The sequence below is a fragment of the Schistocerca gregaria genome, chromosome 3 (genome assembly GCF_023897955.1).
Source record: "Schistocerca gregaria isolate iqSchGreg1 chromosome 3, iqSchGreg1.2, whole genome shotgun sequence".
Lineage (NCBI taxonomy): Eukaryota > Metazoa > Arthropoda > Insecta > Orthoptera > Acrididae > Schistocerca > Schistocerca gregaria.
In genome coordinates, this window is record NC_064922.1 from 276,615,203 (window position 1) to 276,631,724 (window position 16,522).

Sequence of the window (16,522 nt, forward strand, 5' to 3'; positions counted from 1 at the left end):
TCAAAATTAAACCTTTCAAAGTTAGCACAATGGTGATGTAAAAAAATAATCAGCACTACGAATTCAAGTTACACTTCCTTTTTATTGCTTTTGTTGCAATATCACGTAACACGCAAAACATCACTTCACAATATAAAACATACTAGAAAACATCTTCCTCACTGTTAAAGTTCACATTTTATCAGCTGACTACAACATGCGTCTATCCAACATGACGTCCAAGACTTGACTTTCTCAAGGTCCGACTCTCTAACTCCTAACTAATAATCGCTTACGCACCCAAAAATCAGAGTTACAAGTACGTCAAATATCATAGTGACAAAAGAAAGTATACACATAAGAATAATATCATTGCAACATAAACATATCGATGTTTCAAAGTACCTCTACATTAATCAAATCAAATCTGAATGTTGTGTCAGAAATATATAAAAATACTTTACAGAAACACAGTAGAATATTGCTGGTATCGAGAGGTACAGGTGAGATACCATAATTGTTACGTAATTCAAGTACCATTACAGTGTATACCATTATTTTCATAACAACGATTCTCTCCATGTACGATGAGGAATAGTCCTCAACATTGGTGGCGTGTGGCTGTAAATGCAGGTCGAGCAGCATCTTTAAGTTCGTCACCTGTCTCGTAATGTGTGGAAGTAACCTTCTAGTTTAATGCACCTCCATAATATTTTGTCGCAAGGTGACAATCAGGACTTCGGTATGGTCACTTCAAAGGTGGGGGCAAATGAGCAGTACACGCCCAATGGATTTATGAGGCAATACCTTATTGAGATATTCTCTAACGGTAACAGCATAATGTGCTGGTGCTCCATCCTGCTGGAGCCATACACTACCGAGCAGTCCCCGGTCTTGCAAATGTGGAATGAACCAGACTCGTAACATGAGATACGTAATGTGATTCACGGCATCGTCAGAAAAATATGGACCTATCATATATATGTTGCAGACATTACAGCCCAGATTATGACACGTGGTGGATTGCGTTCAGCTTATCCATAAAAATGTGGCTATTCTTTACTCTAGAAGTAAATGTTTCTCGCTTTTGAACTGTGATCTATCACTACTGCAACCAACAGACTTTCCACTTTGAAGGAAGATTTGTAAAGGCATTGATCATTCGCCCACAAACCTGATCGCGTATTTGCATGTATCTATCACTCAGTTCGTTAACAAACGGAGGTTGAAATGCCTTTAATTCACATCATCCGTCATAGGTTTTGTAATCCCGAGTATCGAACTCCACTTCCTGATACCGCTTACGAATGGACCTTCTTGCGAACGTTCAACAGAAGCTGCTACCTCCACACACGTTTCTGGCCGTTCCGGCGGTCGTCCTGCGCAGGAATTATCTTTCATGCAACCAGTGACAAAGAGATCTTCTTCCGACACTAAAACTGTTGGTTTTGGTGGTAAGGGTTTCTGAAACCTTACAGTGAAGTTATATTAAATATCTCCCACTGATTTCCTTATAAGCGATCGTTCGCGAGCCCATGTGCTATGACGTAACTAAACTCATTAGCCATGATTTAGATGTATATCAGCACCTGCAACAATAACAAAAGCAATTCACTAACAGCTATGTAACAAACGGGGGTAGTGAGACTTTGTCATCCTTCTGTAGATGCAGGCAACCACTACGAGAATCATATGTCACACAGCAACAGCTCAAGTCTCGAATGACGACGTTGTATTGTACGCCAATACGACGGCCAGCTTTCTTTTCTGGCACTGATTAGCATAATAACATTCCTTAAGTAATCCGCTCAGGAGGCAGTCTGTCGCTAGCAAAAGAAAGTGGCCTGGCATATAAAGGGTGGGAGAGAAGTTCAGAGATTCCTAAATAAGATATTGAACTGTAAGGCGTACCCAGGAGCAGATATAGGCTCAGATCACAATTTAGTAAGGACGAAGAGTAGGCTGAAATTTAAGATACCAGTCAGGAAAAATCAGTGTACAAAGAAGTATGATACGTAAGTACTAATGAATGAAGTGACACGCTTGAAGTTCTCTGAGGCTATAAATACAGCAATAATGAATAGCACAGTACCCAGTACAGTTGAAGAGGCTTGGACATGTCAGAAACGGGCAATAACACAAGCTGGAAAGAAAATCTTAGGTATAAAGAAGATAACTGCGAAGACACCATGGATGCCAAATGAAATACTTCAGCTGGTCAATGATAGAAGGAAGTAGAAAATTGTCAGGGAAATGCAGGATAGTCAGAAGGACCAATTCAGCATACAGAAAAAACAAAACAGACTTCAGTGAAATTAAACGCAATGGCGAGAACATTTAGTGTGCTATGGGAATTCCACTGTTATAGGTGGAAAGAGTACATTAAAGGTCTGTACAAGGGGTAAGATTTAAAAGAGCTTTGGGAGATTGAAGATCAAATAAGACAGAAAGGATAGATAAAATACCAACAGAATTTCTAAAATTATTGGAGTAAGTGACAACAAAACGGCTAATCACATTGATGTATAGAATGTATGAGAGTGGCGATATAAGATCTGACTTTTGGAAAAAAATCTCCACACAATACCGAAGATAGCAAGAACCGACAAGTGCAAAAATTAGCACGCAATCAGCTCGACAACTCACACATTCAAGCTGCTGACAAGAATAATACACAGGAGAATAGAAAAGAAAATAAAGGATTTGTTAGATGACAATCAGTCTGACTTCAGGAAAAGTAAAGGCACCAGTGAGGCAATGCTGGCGTAATGAGAAGTGGCAGAAATGAGAACAGTGAGAAACTTAACATGAGAATTGGGGATAACGAAGTAGATGACGTTAACAAATTCTGCTATCTAGGAAGCAAAATAACCTTTGATCGACGGATCAAGGAGGAGATAAAAAGCAGACTAGCACTGCTAAAAAGGGCTTTCCTGGCAAAGTGAAATCTACTATTATCAAACATAGGTCTTAATTTGAGGGAGAAATTTCTGAGAACGTACGTTTGGAGTACAGGACGGTATGGTAGTGAGACATGGACTGAGAGAAAACAGGAATAGAAGAGAATCGAAGCATAGGAAATGTGGTGCTACGGAAGAATGTTTAAAATTAGGTGGACTAGTAAGATAAGGAATGGGAAAGTTCTCCTCAGAAACAGCAATGAAAGGAATGTATGGAAAACATTCACAAGACGAAGACACAGGATGATAGGACATCCTTTAAGTCATTAGTGAATAACTTCCACGGTACTAGTTGGAACTATAAAAGGGCAAAAACTGTAAAGACAGACAGAAATTGGAATGCATCCGGCAGATAACAGACGACGTAAATTAGAAGAGCGGTGACTTTAAACAAAAATGCACACAGGTGCTCACTAAGAAACATGAGGCGATATAGTGGAACTGGCTGGCCAGTTAACATAATGGAGACCTGTGTGGACCCGCTGCCGCAGAAAGCGCTCAGAGATTGCGTATATTGTTGTTGTTGTTGTTGTCTTCAGTCTTGAGACTGGTTTGATGCAGCTCTCCATGCTACTCTATCCTGTGCAAGCTTGCCGGCCTATGTGACCGAGCAGTTCTAGGCGCTTCAGTCTGGAACCGCGCAACCGCTACGGTCGCAGGCTCGAATCCTGCCTCGGGCATGGATGTGTGTGATGTCCTTAGGTTAGTTAGGTTTAAGTAGTTCTAAGTTCTAGGGGACTGATGACCACAGATGTTAAGTCACATAGTGCTCAGAGTCATTTGAACCATTTTTTTTGTGCAAGCTTCGTCATCTCCCAGTACTTACCGCAACCTAATTCCTTCTGAATCTGCTTAGTGTATTCTTCTCTTGATTTCCCCCTTCGATTTTTACCCTCCATGCTGCAATGCTCCAATGCTAATCTTGTGATCCCCTGATGCCTCAGAACATGTCCTACCAACCGATCCCTTCTTCTTGTCAAGTTGTGCCACAAACTCCTCTTCTCCCCAATTTTGTTCAATACCTCCTCATTAGTTACGAGATCTACCCATCTAATTTTCACCATTCTTCTGTAGCACACCATTTCAAAAGCTTCTATCCTCTTCTTGTCCAAACTATTTATCGTCCATGTTTGACTTCCATACATGGCTACACTCCATACAAACACTTTCAGAAACGAATTCCTGTCACTTAAATCTATACTTTATGCTAACAAATTTCTCTTCTTCAGAAACGATTTCTTTGCCATTGCCAGTTTACATTTTATATCCTCTCTACTTCGACCATCATCAGTTATTTTGCTCCCCAAATAGCAAAACTCCTTTACTACTTTAAGTGTCTCATTTCCTAATCTACTTCCCTCAGCATCACCCGACTTAATTCGACTACATTTCATTATCCGCGTTTTGCTTTTGTTGATGTTCATCTTATATCCTCCTTTCAAGACACTGTCCATTCCGTTCAACTGCTCTTGCAAGTCCTTTGCTGTCTCTGATAGAATTACAATGTCATCGGCGAACCTCAAAGTTTTTATTTCTTCTCCATGGACTTTAATACCTACACCGAATTTTTCTGTTGTTTCCTTCACTGCTTGCTCAATATAGAGTTTGAATAACATCGGGGAGAGGCTACAACCCTGTATCACTCCCTTCCCAACCGCTGCTTCCCTTTCATGTCCCTCGACTCTATAACTGCCATCTGGTTTATGTACAAATTGTAAATAGCATTTCGCTCCCTGTATTTTACTACTGCCATCTTTAGAGTTTGAAAGAGGGTATTCGAGTCAACATTGTCGAAAGCTTTCTGTAAGTCTACAAATGCTAGAAACGTAGGTTTGCCTTTCCTTAATCTATTTTCGAAGATAAGTCGTAGGGTCACTATTGCCTCACGCGTTCCAACATTTCTGCGGAATCCAAACTGATCTTCCCCGAGGTCGGCTTCTACAAGTTTTTCCATTCGTCTGTAAAGAATTAGCGTTAGTATTTTGCAGCTGTGACTTATTAAGCTGATAGTTCGGTAATTTTCACATCTGTCCACACCTGCTTTCTTTGGGATTGGAATTATTATATTCTTCTTGAAGACTGAGGGTATTTCACCTGTCTCATACATCTTTCTCACCAGGTGATAGTTTTGTCAGGATTGGCTCCCTCAAGGCCGTCAGTAGTTCCAATGGAATGTTGTCCACCCCCGCTGCCTTGTTTCGACTCAGGTCTTTCAGTGCTCTGTCAAACCCTTCACGTAATATCGTGTCTCCCATTTCATCTTCATCTACATTCTCTTCAATTTCCGTAACATTTTCCTCAAGTACATCGCCCTTGTATAGACCCTCTATATACTCCTTCAACCTTTCTACTTTCCCTTCTTTGCTAAGAACAGAGTTTACATCTGATGTCTTGATATTCATACAAGTGGCTCTCTTTTCTCCAAAGATCTCTTTAATTTTCCTGTATGCAGTATCTATCTTACCCCTAGTGAGATAAGCCTCTACATCCTTACATTTGTCATGTAGCCATCCCTTCTTAGCTATTTTGAGATTTTTGTATTCCTTTTTGCCTGCTTCATTTACTGCATTTTTATATTTTCTCCTTTCATCAATAAAATTCCATATTTCTTCTGTTACCCCAGGATTTCTACTAGCCCTCGTCTTTTTACCTACTTGATCCGTTGCCGCCTTCACTACTTCATCCGTCAGAGCTACCCATTCTTCTTCTGCTGTATTTCTTTCCCCCATTTGTGACAATTGTTCCCTAATGCTCTCCCTGAAACTCTGTGCAACCTCTGGTTTAGTCAGTTTATCCACGTCCCATCTCCTTAAATTCCCACCTTTTTGCAGTTTCTTCAGTTTTAATCTATAGTTCATAACCAATAGATTGTGGTCAGAGTCCACATCTGCCCCTGGAAATGTCCTATAATTTAAAACCTGGTTCCTAAATCTCTGTCTTACCATTATATAACGTATCTGATACCTTCTAGTATCTCCAGGATTCTTCCAGGTATACAACCTTCTTTTATGATTCTTGAACCAAGTGTTAGCTATGATTAAGTTATGTGCAAACTTGTAACAGACGGCTTCCTCTTTCATTTCTCTCCCCCAATCCATATTCACCCACTATGTTTCCTTCCCTCCCTTTTCCTACTCTCGAATTCCAGTCACCCATACCTATTAAATTTTCGTCTCCCTTCACTAACTGAATAATTTCTTTCATCTCATCGTACGTTTCATCAACTTCTTCATCATCAGACCCAGTTGGCATATAAACATGTACTACTATAGTAGGCATGGGTTTCGTGTCTATCTTGGCCACAATAATGCGTTCACTATGCTGTTTTTAGTAGCTTACCCGCATTCCTATTTTTTATTGAATATTAAACCTACTCCTTCATTACCCCTATTTGATTTTGTATTTATAACCCTGTATTCACCTGACCAAAAGTCTTGTTCCTCCTGCCACCGAACTTCACTAATTCCCACTATATCTATCTTTAACCTATCCATTTTCCTTTTTTAATTTTCTAACCGATCTGCTGATAAAGGGATCTGACATTCCACGATGTGATCCGTAGAACGCCAGTTTTCTTTCTCCTGCGTATAGCTATGCTAGAATCAGAACGGAATTTAAAGTATAGTACAGTACGCTGTATAGTGCAACTGTTGTATCAAACATTGCTTCCAGGCACGTTCAAATCAACATCCCTGTGTCTGCATAGTGTGGATATCTTCAGCAAATCAGCTCGTAGTTGAACAGCAGTTCTTCAATGCCACCACAATTGCGGGGCTCGGCCCTGCCTTCTTGCAATGTACGAACAGCCTCTCTTGTGAAATTACATATCAGAGCCTCGGTACCTGCCTCCTTGCCCCACACACGGCTGCAATGGTCCTGCTTTTAATTCGGTACGCCCACAGTTTAGTGATGGCGCTACATATTGGCAGAAGACTACATCCACGTAATACGCTATTTCTAATCCCAGCACTACCTTCTTGGTGTTCCATTTGTATTATTGACACTGGGAGTCTTACATTATGTGTATGTATTACTTTACAGATTATTTCGAACTTCTTGCACCATTTTACATTGTGGAACTTCTTTTCGGTCGATAAATTCCAAACACATCCCCAGAAGTGCCAATTTCAATCTAAAACGCTAGAATCCATATAAATCTGCTTACTGTTTTCAACGCTTGGCCCCCTCTACAATATCTAGCCCCTCTCCTGCCTCTCTCTCTCTCTCTCACACACACACACACACACACACACACACACACACACACATACACACACCCTTCTATTACCAATCTGCCAACTAATTGGTTCTTCAATATGCCTTTAAACCGATTTCTACATTTAGTCTAGGTGTGCCATAAATTTACTGCCAGCCGGAGTTGCCGAGCGATTCTAGGAGCTACAGTCTGGAACCGAGCGACTGCTACGGTCGCAGGTTCGAATCCAGCTTTGGGCATGGATGTGTGTGATGTCCTTAGGTTAGTTAGGTTTAAGTAGTTCTAAGTTCTAGGTGACTGATGACCTCATAAGTTAAGTCCCATAGTGCTCAAAGCCATTTGAACCAACCCATAAATTTATTTCCGTATTCGATTCAGTTCCTCCTCGTTAGTTATCGGACCTACACCATCCAATCTTCAGCATTATCCTATATCAACACGTTTCGAGAGCTTCTGTTCCCTTCTTGCCACGTCTGTTGATCTCTTATAAGGTATCTCACACCTGCTTTTGTTTGAACTTAACAGCTCGGGCCAGTATTTTGTTATTACATTCATCACAGTTACTGGTCTATTGGCTCATATTTCTTTTTGTGATAAAAGTATTAGTCCTTCATACAAACTTGTAGGAAGCTGTCGGATGTTCCAGTCGTCGTTAAATGCATCAACAAGGTCGTCTTTTAGTAAGAGTCAATAATTAAGGTTGCTTCCGAATACTATTCACGGAACTGTTGCGTAATTCAGTATTTCATTAGTTTCTGTTTGACTGTTATCACCAGTCCTAATTTAAGTTTCTCGGTTATTTTGCGTTGTGTTCATTTTGCAGTTCGGCCTAAATCGTAAAGTAGGATATTTTCTTCTTCAGTGATGTTATTATGTCGTACCTCATTTTAAGATCTTCTGTGCAGTAACGTGATTTGTGCTACTTTTAGTCGTGAACTATTATTGGTTATTCTGTATATTGGTAGATTTCTCGAAGGCAAAGGAATGGAATTCTTCGCTACGCTTCTCCCACTTGCTCTTATTAGAATCGTACTGTCCACACTGTCTTCAATTTCGGGTTCTCACGTTTACAGCACCGCAGTAGTTGTTTGGCTTTTTCCAAATATTTCTAATGGAAGCTTTCCATGTTCCCAGCACTTTCTCTTTTATTACATGTCGCTCAGTGAGTTGGTATGTAGTTGTCGATAGCTTCTCCTCCGAAAGTTCTGTTGTCTTGTCAAATTAATTCTGATGATGTTATCAGTGACCCGAAACGTTTCCCGGCCATATTTCATCATCTGTGCCAGTAACAGCTGTATTTGTTGAGGCATAAATCATGTTGGTTCTACCTGCCGAGGTGCTGATTGCGTGGGTGTAGGCTATTGTCACCCTTCGCTACCTCCCAGGCGACACGCGTATTTAGTTTTGATAATATCCTGCAGCACTGGACACCTGTTGTTATTTGCCGCAAGGTTTCTCCGGTTATTAACACAAATGAAGTCTTTCCATTTCATAACGTTGTTCCACGTCATAGGCAAAGCAGGTATTACTTCTTGTTTGGAGAACTCTGCCCTTGTGGTTTTATAGTTGCTTCCAGACGGGCTGTATAAATTTATGAGATGTGTACTTGCTACGGACATTGCTGTTGCACTTCCGTTTAGTAACCTCCGCATTTCTAAATCTGGTACCATCTTTCGTTAGTAAATCTGTGTTAGCATTTTCTATTCTAATACACGTTACATTATTACTTGACATTGAGACTAGATTGTCCGTATAAACCTCTTGCATTCCTGTTGTTCAATGTCTATTTCAGCTACATATAAAACGATTGAATACTTACCAATTCTAAATGCGATAAAATGTTTCTAACTTTAAAAGTGTAGATTTTACAGTTTTTAATGCAGATGTGGATTCCCGACTATGCTGATATTCTACTAATTGATTTCGATTCTGGTCTTTGTTTTTTAAATCTTAGTTTTGTAATCGGATTTAGTTTGGCACCTTTTTTCAGTATTTTCCTGCCTTATTGCATATGGAACATGCAGGGTTTTACCTCATACCTGTTACATTGTCCTGATAGCCCTGTATGTTTTTCACTGGTGGAACTGCCTTTCTACTTCCAATTTTACTGATGGTATACCATTGTAAAAGGAAAACGGATAATATCCCACACCTCGTTTCGAATACCACGAATATTACCATATGTTTATAAAATTTGTCATAAAAATTCGCCTCTTCCATTGATATATTAAATACTCTCACATCAGAAAAGTTACCTTCTGCCGCACTCAAAGAAAACTTGGCCACAAACCATGAAATTATTACCGTTTCAGAGTTACCTGAACACATCCGAACAACACGTTCATAAACTACATTGGAAAAAATTCTTAAACCAACCGTCGTATCGTTACCACTGAATTGTGTACTATCTACTTGGTCTAAAATTAAGTCTTTGATTCGTAGTTAACCAATGCAGGATTTCTAAGGCTGTTGGCAGTTCGTTATCCTTTAAAAATTACATTTGGACAGTCTTCTTTCTTGGTTATGTTTCCATTACAGCTGCACTTCTCCTTTACACTATAGAGACAGTGATGATAGACAAAAACAACACTTGCCACGAACTATCACGAACAGAAAACAGTGGTGAAACTTACACACTGGGGAACTGAACAAGATCAGAAATTAAACAACAGTTACACGATGGCGTGAACTTCCGCTGACACTGCCAAAAGCACACTACTTACTTATCGAGGATTTAAAAAAAATAAAAATAAAAAAAGCAGTGCAGTTTGGATGCAAGTCTGCACAAGAGTAGCTACACAATGCAGTGGGTGGTAGAGAGAACAGTATTCTTCAGATGAAGTGATTTTCTTGTGTGACCCTCAGACCATGTTATACGCAGACACAAATGGTAGCTTCCGCTCATGATCGCAATACCACGTGAGTGTATTAGTCTCTATCACCCTCTCGCTGTATTGTCCCCTAGCGCTGGTCGACCGCTGATATCATAGTTTGTAAACTGCTCACAGTTTCTGTGGAACGGTCATGGTACTAGTGTCATGCCAGATGGCATTCTAGATGCTCATAGATAGTAGCGAACAATACAACGATCACTGGACATCATCGCTGGAAGCGACCTGTCCAGAGTGTATCTGATGCTGGTACAAAGTTGCTGGAATTGTGGCTGATCGCAATGACTACGTGAGAAGCTCGCTGCTGGAGGCTGGACAGAAGTAAGCAATGTGGCGATTGTGGTGTCAGCCATGATATCGAAGAAGGTGGGCAGTGATGTTGCAAGTCCGTTCATACTTGGATAACCTCCTTCTGGAGCAACACTGCGGGTGCCAGATCGGTTAGCGCTCACAGGTGTCATCCTAGGAGTTGTTATAGCCGTGTAGATCCAGTACGTCATAGTCTTGGTAAGGATCTGGCGACTTTCCTCTCCGCCTCGAAATGGTGAAGGTGGCGCCTTCGTAACCATCTTGGGCTGCAACTGGTTGCTATGAAAATCCACCACTGATTTTAGGAGAGACGACATTCATATGTCGTCATTTCCGCATTTTCAAGTTGGCGACGACTCCCTTAAGTGACTACCAAAAGTGCGTGACCATATAGCGGCATCCGTGTGGAAGTGTAACCCTCGCGGTGAAAGTGAGAGCGTGTGTAGGATTATGCATAGGGGACTTTTGGAGGATATAGCCAGGCCTGCTCACGGTTACGGTAGTCGTTAAGTACATGCCAGTATTAGAATTACTTTCAAGGAAATTTGAAAAACCTACGATCAGGTTAGATGGAAGGAATGGATAACATTCCTCTGAAATTTATAAAATCATTGAGAAGTATCAATCAAACTACTATTCAAGTTGATTTATACAATCTATGTGTCTGAAAAAACACCATTAGACTTTCAGCAAAATATCATCCATACAATCTCCAATACAGAAAATCCAGGTAGTTAACAGAACCCGCAGCGTTCAAGAAACAGCATAATGGCTAATGCATCCAAGTTGTTTACAAGAATAATACAGAAGAATGGGAAAAAATCAGGCTCTGTTAGATGCAGGCAGTGAGGATAGAATGTAGGGAACGAAAGGTTATGTACAACTTACACAGAAACCAGACTGCAGTTATAAATAGTCTATGAACATGAAAGGAAATCCATATTTGAGAATGGAGTTAGACAGGGTTGTATCCTAACGCCCACGGTATACCAATTGTAAACTGAGGAACAGTAAAGGCAACCATACAAACATTTTGGAGGAGAATTAATGTTCGTAGAGGAGAAGTGGAAAATTTTAGTTTTTGCTATGGAATTGTAATTCTGTCGGCAAATAACAGTTGAACAGAATAAGAATAACTGAACAGAACAGTTCGTTCCTTGACATGAGATTTTAAGATGAAAGCCAACAAAAGTAAAAGTAGTACAATGAAATTTATTCGAGGCAATGCTGAGACCGTTATATTGAAACGTCCCCCTAGAAAAATTATACAAGACTGTGCTTAAACTGACACAAAATATTTTTTAGCGCAACGCAATCTGACTTCCAAAAATCTCTACGAAAGAATGGCCCTGACTGACCTTAACCTATACGTTTCACAAATCACTTACCTCACAAAAATCTTCGTTACTCAAGCTACTGCAATACAGCGAGCGCCACTACTGCCAGCTAAATAAAAGATTCAAACTACTGAAGGCACTAACTACTGATAGGCATAGTTAGCAAATGAAAGATTTTAATACAGAACAAACAACGTATTTACCTTAATAGTCAAAATACATATAGCAGTTCATGACATCCAGTCTTACAAATTTCAAAACTCCGCCATCTCTCTCCCCACGTCCACCACTGCTGGCGGCTCACCTCCAACTGCGCAACGCTACGCGCTGTTAACATCCAGCCGCCCAACACTACAATGGCGAGTATTACAACAATGCCAACCAGCCACTGACTGCACACAGCACAGCCAGTGATTTTCATATAGAGCGCTATGTGGCGTTACCAATAAAATAACCTAAACAGCGTACTTATAATATTAGGAAATGAGGAAGAGAAAGTGTAGATAACTTTTGCTATTTGAGCAGGAAAATAATTGATGATGGCCCCACTACCAGCACCCACTTCTTTCGCTAAAAATACTCTGACTTTAAAATGACCTACTAATGACCAGCAGTGATGTTGAGTGCAAGAATCTCTACCTTGATTGTTACTATGCAGAAGCTAATAAATACGCACGGTCTGCTAGAAAAAAAAATCTTTCTTTGGGTGCGTTGTTATGCTAAAGCTTAATATCTCATAGAAAGCTATTTTTTCGAGACACCATTCCAAGCTAGGCAATGATGGTGAAATTTTCTAGGATGTTATGCGTTATCCAGTTATCTTCTAAACGATCGACATTTCTACACCTCTGCTAGGATATTCTTTGGGATCTGGTAGCATTAACGCTCAGCCGAAGGCTGTCAAAGACCAGTGTCGCTTTCACTTACAAAACTGAAGTTTATCCGCACTCATTGTGTCGAAGTGGTGTTACTGGCTACAGCTTTTAGGGCTGCTACTGGTAGACAATCGAAACAAGCAGAACAAGGGGCTGGGAGGAGGGAGAGAGTGTTTATAAAAACATTATTGGCATGCTGCAGAGGTGGCTTCCTTGTAGTTTTCGAATTTCTCCACCTTGGCTACGTATTTACTTTCTTGACGACGGGAAGCCATGAAGCTGGAAGCCTATAGCCGTCTTCTCTATTGAAGTTACATTCGTCTCAATCGCTTCTCGAGCTTTTCTTCTATAAAAGTTGGTTTCCTTGGGCAACTCACGCACGTTGTTGAAATCAATGTGTTAGCCGCAGTTATTTCCATGTTCCACTGCAGCAGATTTTGCACTTCGTTTTAACTGTATGTGGCATTCGTGCTGCTTGTTACATTCTTTTACAGTTCTTGCTGTCTCTTCCACGTACACTCGGCCACAGTCATAGACTCGCGTAGTGTGGAGGGAATCAGGTGTGTACATTTTGCGCTGAAAAAGATCTTATATTTTTTTACTGAAAAATACTGTCACTATACCATTTTTGGGCTGAATTCTGCTAATGTGGTCAGTAACTCTAGAAACGAACGGTAACATAACAGAGTGAGAAAGTGGCTCCTCGTCTTTCTTATTAGCATATTCAACAACAAAAAATTTCGGAATCTGTGTCTTTCATTGCTTTCATTAAGAGATTCAACTTCGATAATTACACAATGAGGTTGGCGGTAATCTGCTACTGCCTTTTAAATTGTACCGTGATTTAGGGAAATCACGAATTTTGAGAGTACCAGAGCAGAAAGACTGATTTGCAGCGCTTTTCACTCTCTCAATAATTGCACCAGCTATTTGAGTTCCTGAGTCGTATCTTACATGAAAGACATCACTGATTCTCAAACGAGATTATTCACACCAATATTTATTACATTAAAAATTGTGATTCTCTGATCTCTAATGGAGTGTAATCGAATTAAATCAGGCAATAAGAAAACAAAAGTGGTTAATGTATTTCTTTTTTGGGTAGTAAAATAACTGATGATAGCCGAAGCAGAGAGAATATAAAAACACAGACTGGCAACAAAAGGAAAAGCATTTCTGAAAAATACAAGTCTGTTAATATTTAATCCAAAACTAATCTTTTCTGGAGGTACTTGTCTTGAGTGTAGCCTTAGATAGAAGTGGTATGCGGACTACAAGCGCTCTGACAAGAAGACAATATAAACCTCCGAAATGTAGTAGTACTGAAGAACGCTGCACATCAGATGGGTAGATCGTATAAATAACGAGGAGGCACTGAGTGAAAGTGGGAGAAAAAATTTCAGAATCTGAGTAGAAGAAGGGAGTGGCTAATAGAACAAATTCTGAGATAATAAGTAATTATTCATTTGGTGCTGGAGAGAATTCTGGGTGTAAAAATCATAGGGGAAGTCCAAAACTGGAATGCAGTAAGCAAATTCTAAAGAGCATAGGATGCGGTAATTACTCAGATATGAAGAGGCTTCCACAGAATAGACTACCATGAATAGTTGCATGAAACCAATTTTCCGATTGAAACCCACAACAACAACAATGTCTGAAACTAGTAATCACGATCTCTCACATTGTTAAGGCGCTCATTGTTATGGAATTGTGGTTCCTTCGTAAAAAAAAATACAGCTTTCACCTTTTTAACATTAGAGGAAAGGTGAGAATCGTTCAATCTTTAGCTTGTACCTCTTCTTTCAAACTGAAACAACTTTTCTCATTTTCATTATTTTTCGTTTTTTGACGCAAAATGATACAGCTGTGTGGAGAAATTGACAATCGTGCTGAAATTTCCTGAGAAGAAAAATTCTTATATTATTTTGGTGTGGGTGTATCCTAGCAAACAATGGCACGCTTACCGGAAACTAAAACGTTGCAGTAAATATTGCGAAAGTGTCGATACAAGCTGTTTCTCATTTCATTGTGAAATATTGTCCCAGATGCTAAAAATGTAGTTGAAATGTAAACTTTTCGATAAAGTTTCAGTCTAATTGGATAGTCATTTTGTACTGTTTCATATGGCGTGTGTTTGGTCTCTGTCGTGACCAGACTTCCTCGGTGACAACATAGGCTGGTTGCCTATCTCGTTCACGACGTCACGGCACGGACTGGATTTGTGAGCAATCGGTGTACGTTGTGTTGTGTAAAGAGAAGTGAAGTAAATCACTTTTGTTGTAGTTAGTGCTGGTGTTACAGGGGGCACCACTGTCTCAGTCCCTATAATGTATCGCGGACCTTCTCCCTCACTGTCTCCACACATGACAGTGCCTAAGAGAGAGGTACATTTGCGAGTGTCCAGGTGAATGCTTCATAGAAATATGACTTTTTAATAAATTCGTTTCCAAGGAATTAAAAATAGGCATCGACTTTCAATCTGCTACATATAACAAAAGCTTAATATACCGTCTGTTAAAATCTGAGTGAACGGTCGCGAATAATTGGTTGCCATTGCGCACTTCAGACCACGCTTTCGGTTTGGGCGCCGTATTCGTTGCACGTTCGTAGTTGTGGAAGCGTTACGGAATAAATCTCTATTTGTGAATTTGCATGTCCTCCATGTGCAGTACTTTTTGGTCTTGTCCCTTATCCTCAGTGAACATACAAATCGTTAACTCGTTACGGTAATAATTTTTACAGTTTCGTATGGCTCAACGGCTTGGTGGTAAGTCATCTGTTTGGTGGTGCTGAAGGTCGTTGCGTTTTTGCTTTGAATTTTCGAGTCCTCCCTCGGGCATGGATATGTGTGTTTTTCCTTTGGGTAATTTAGGTTAAGTAGTGTGTAAGCTTAGGAACTGGTGACTTTAGCAGTTCAGTCCCATAAGATTTCACACACAGATCTCATATTTGAATGTTGCTATTCCGATAGCTATGGATTTATTTATCGACTGTCATTTTTTATTTGTAGTACACTGTTGCTATTTGAGTTTATATATTGTCATTTTGATATTCTGAGCTAGTGACTGGAGTTGTTGTGACCAGAAAATGGAGTGTCAGGTGGAGAGATTGAAACATTTCCGGCATATTCTTATGTTGGAGTTCAATACAGGGGAGCCAGCAACAGAGGCAGCCAGAAATATTTTCACTATTTATGGCGGTGATGCCAATGGGCATAGCATGGCAAGAAAACGGTTTTCTCGTTTTAAGGAAAATCTTTTTGAACATTGTTGATTCTCCAGGTTGTAAAACACCATCGAGATTTGACGAAGATAATTAAAAACTTTGATCCACAATGAGCCACGTCAGTATGTCCGAAAGCGTTCAAATGTGATGAACTTCGTTCATTCCAGCATCGTGAGACATTTGCATGTAAAGGGGAAGGTTCGGAAAACGGGGTGTATGGCTATCGCATATTCTAAGCCGAAATCGCAAAAATCAGCCTGTGCCCATGCGGGCATCTCTGTTTGCTAGTCGTCAATTGGCTCGTGAACAACAACGGCCGCTCCTATCCTGTACCGCTACTGGTGACGAGAAATGGTGTCTTTATGCTAACTTAAGGAAAAGAAATGAAAAGTTGAGCCCAAACAAAGCAGTAACTTCACATACAAAGACTTGTACGCATCCACAAAAGATAGTATTAAGCATGTGGAGGAACAGGAGTGGTGTACTACGAATTGCTTCCCCAAGGTGTATTCATCGCTGCTGACATCTATTGTCAACAACTGAGACGTCTTGCAGACGAGATCCAAGAAAATTGACCAGAAAGACTGCATGAAGTGATGCTACGACACGATAACGCTCGTCCACATTCTGCTAGTTTGATAAAAAAACATTATACCGCAGTTGAGTTAGGAAGTCATTCCACACCCACCTGTTGTGCCCTCAAATTTTCATCTGTTCCCTTCTCTATCGA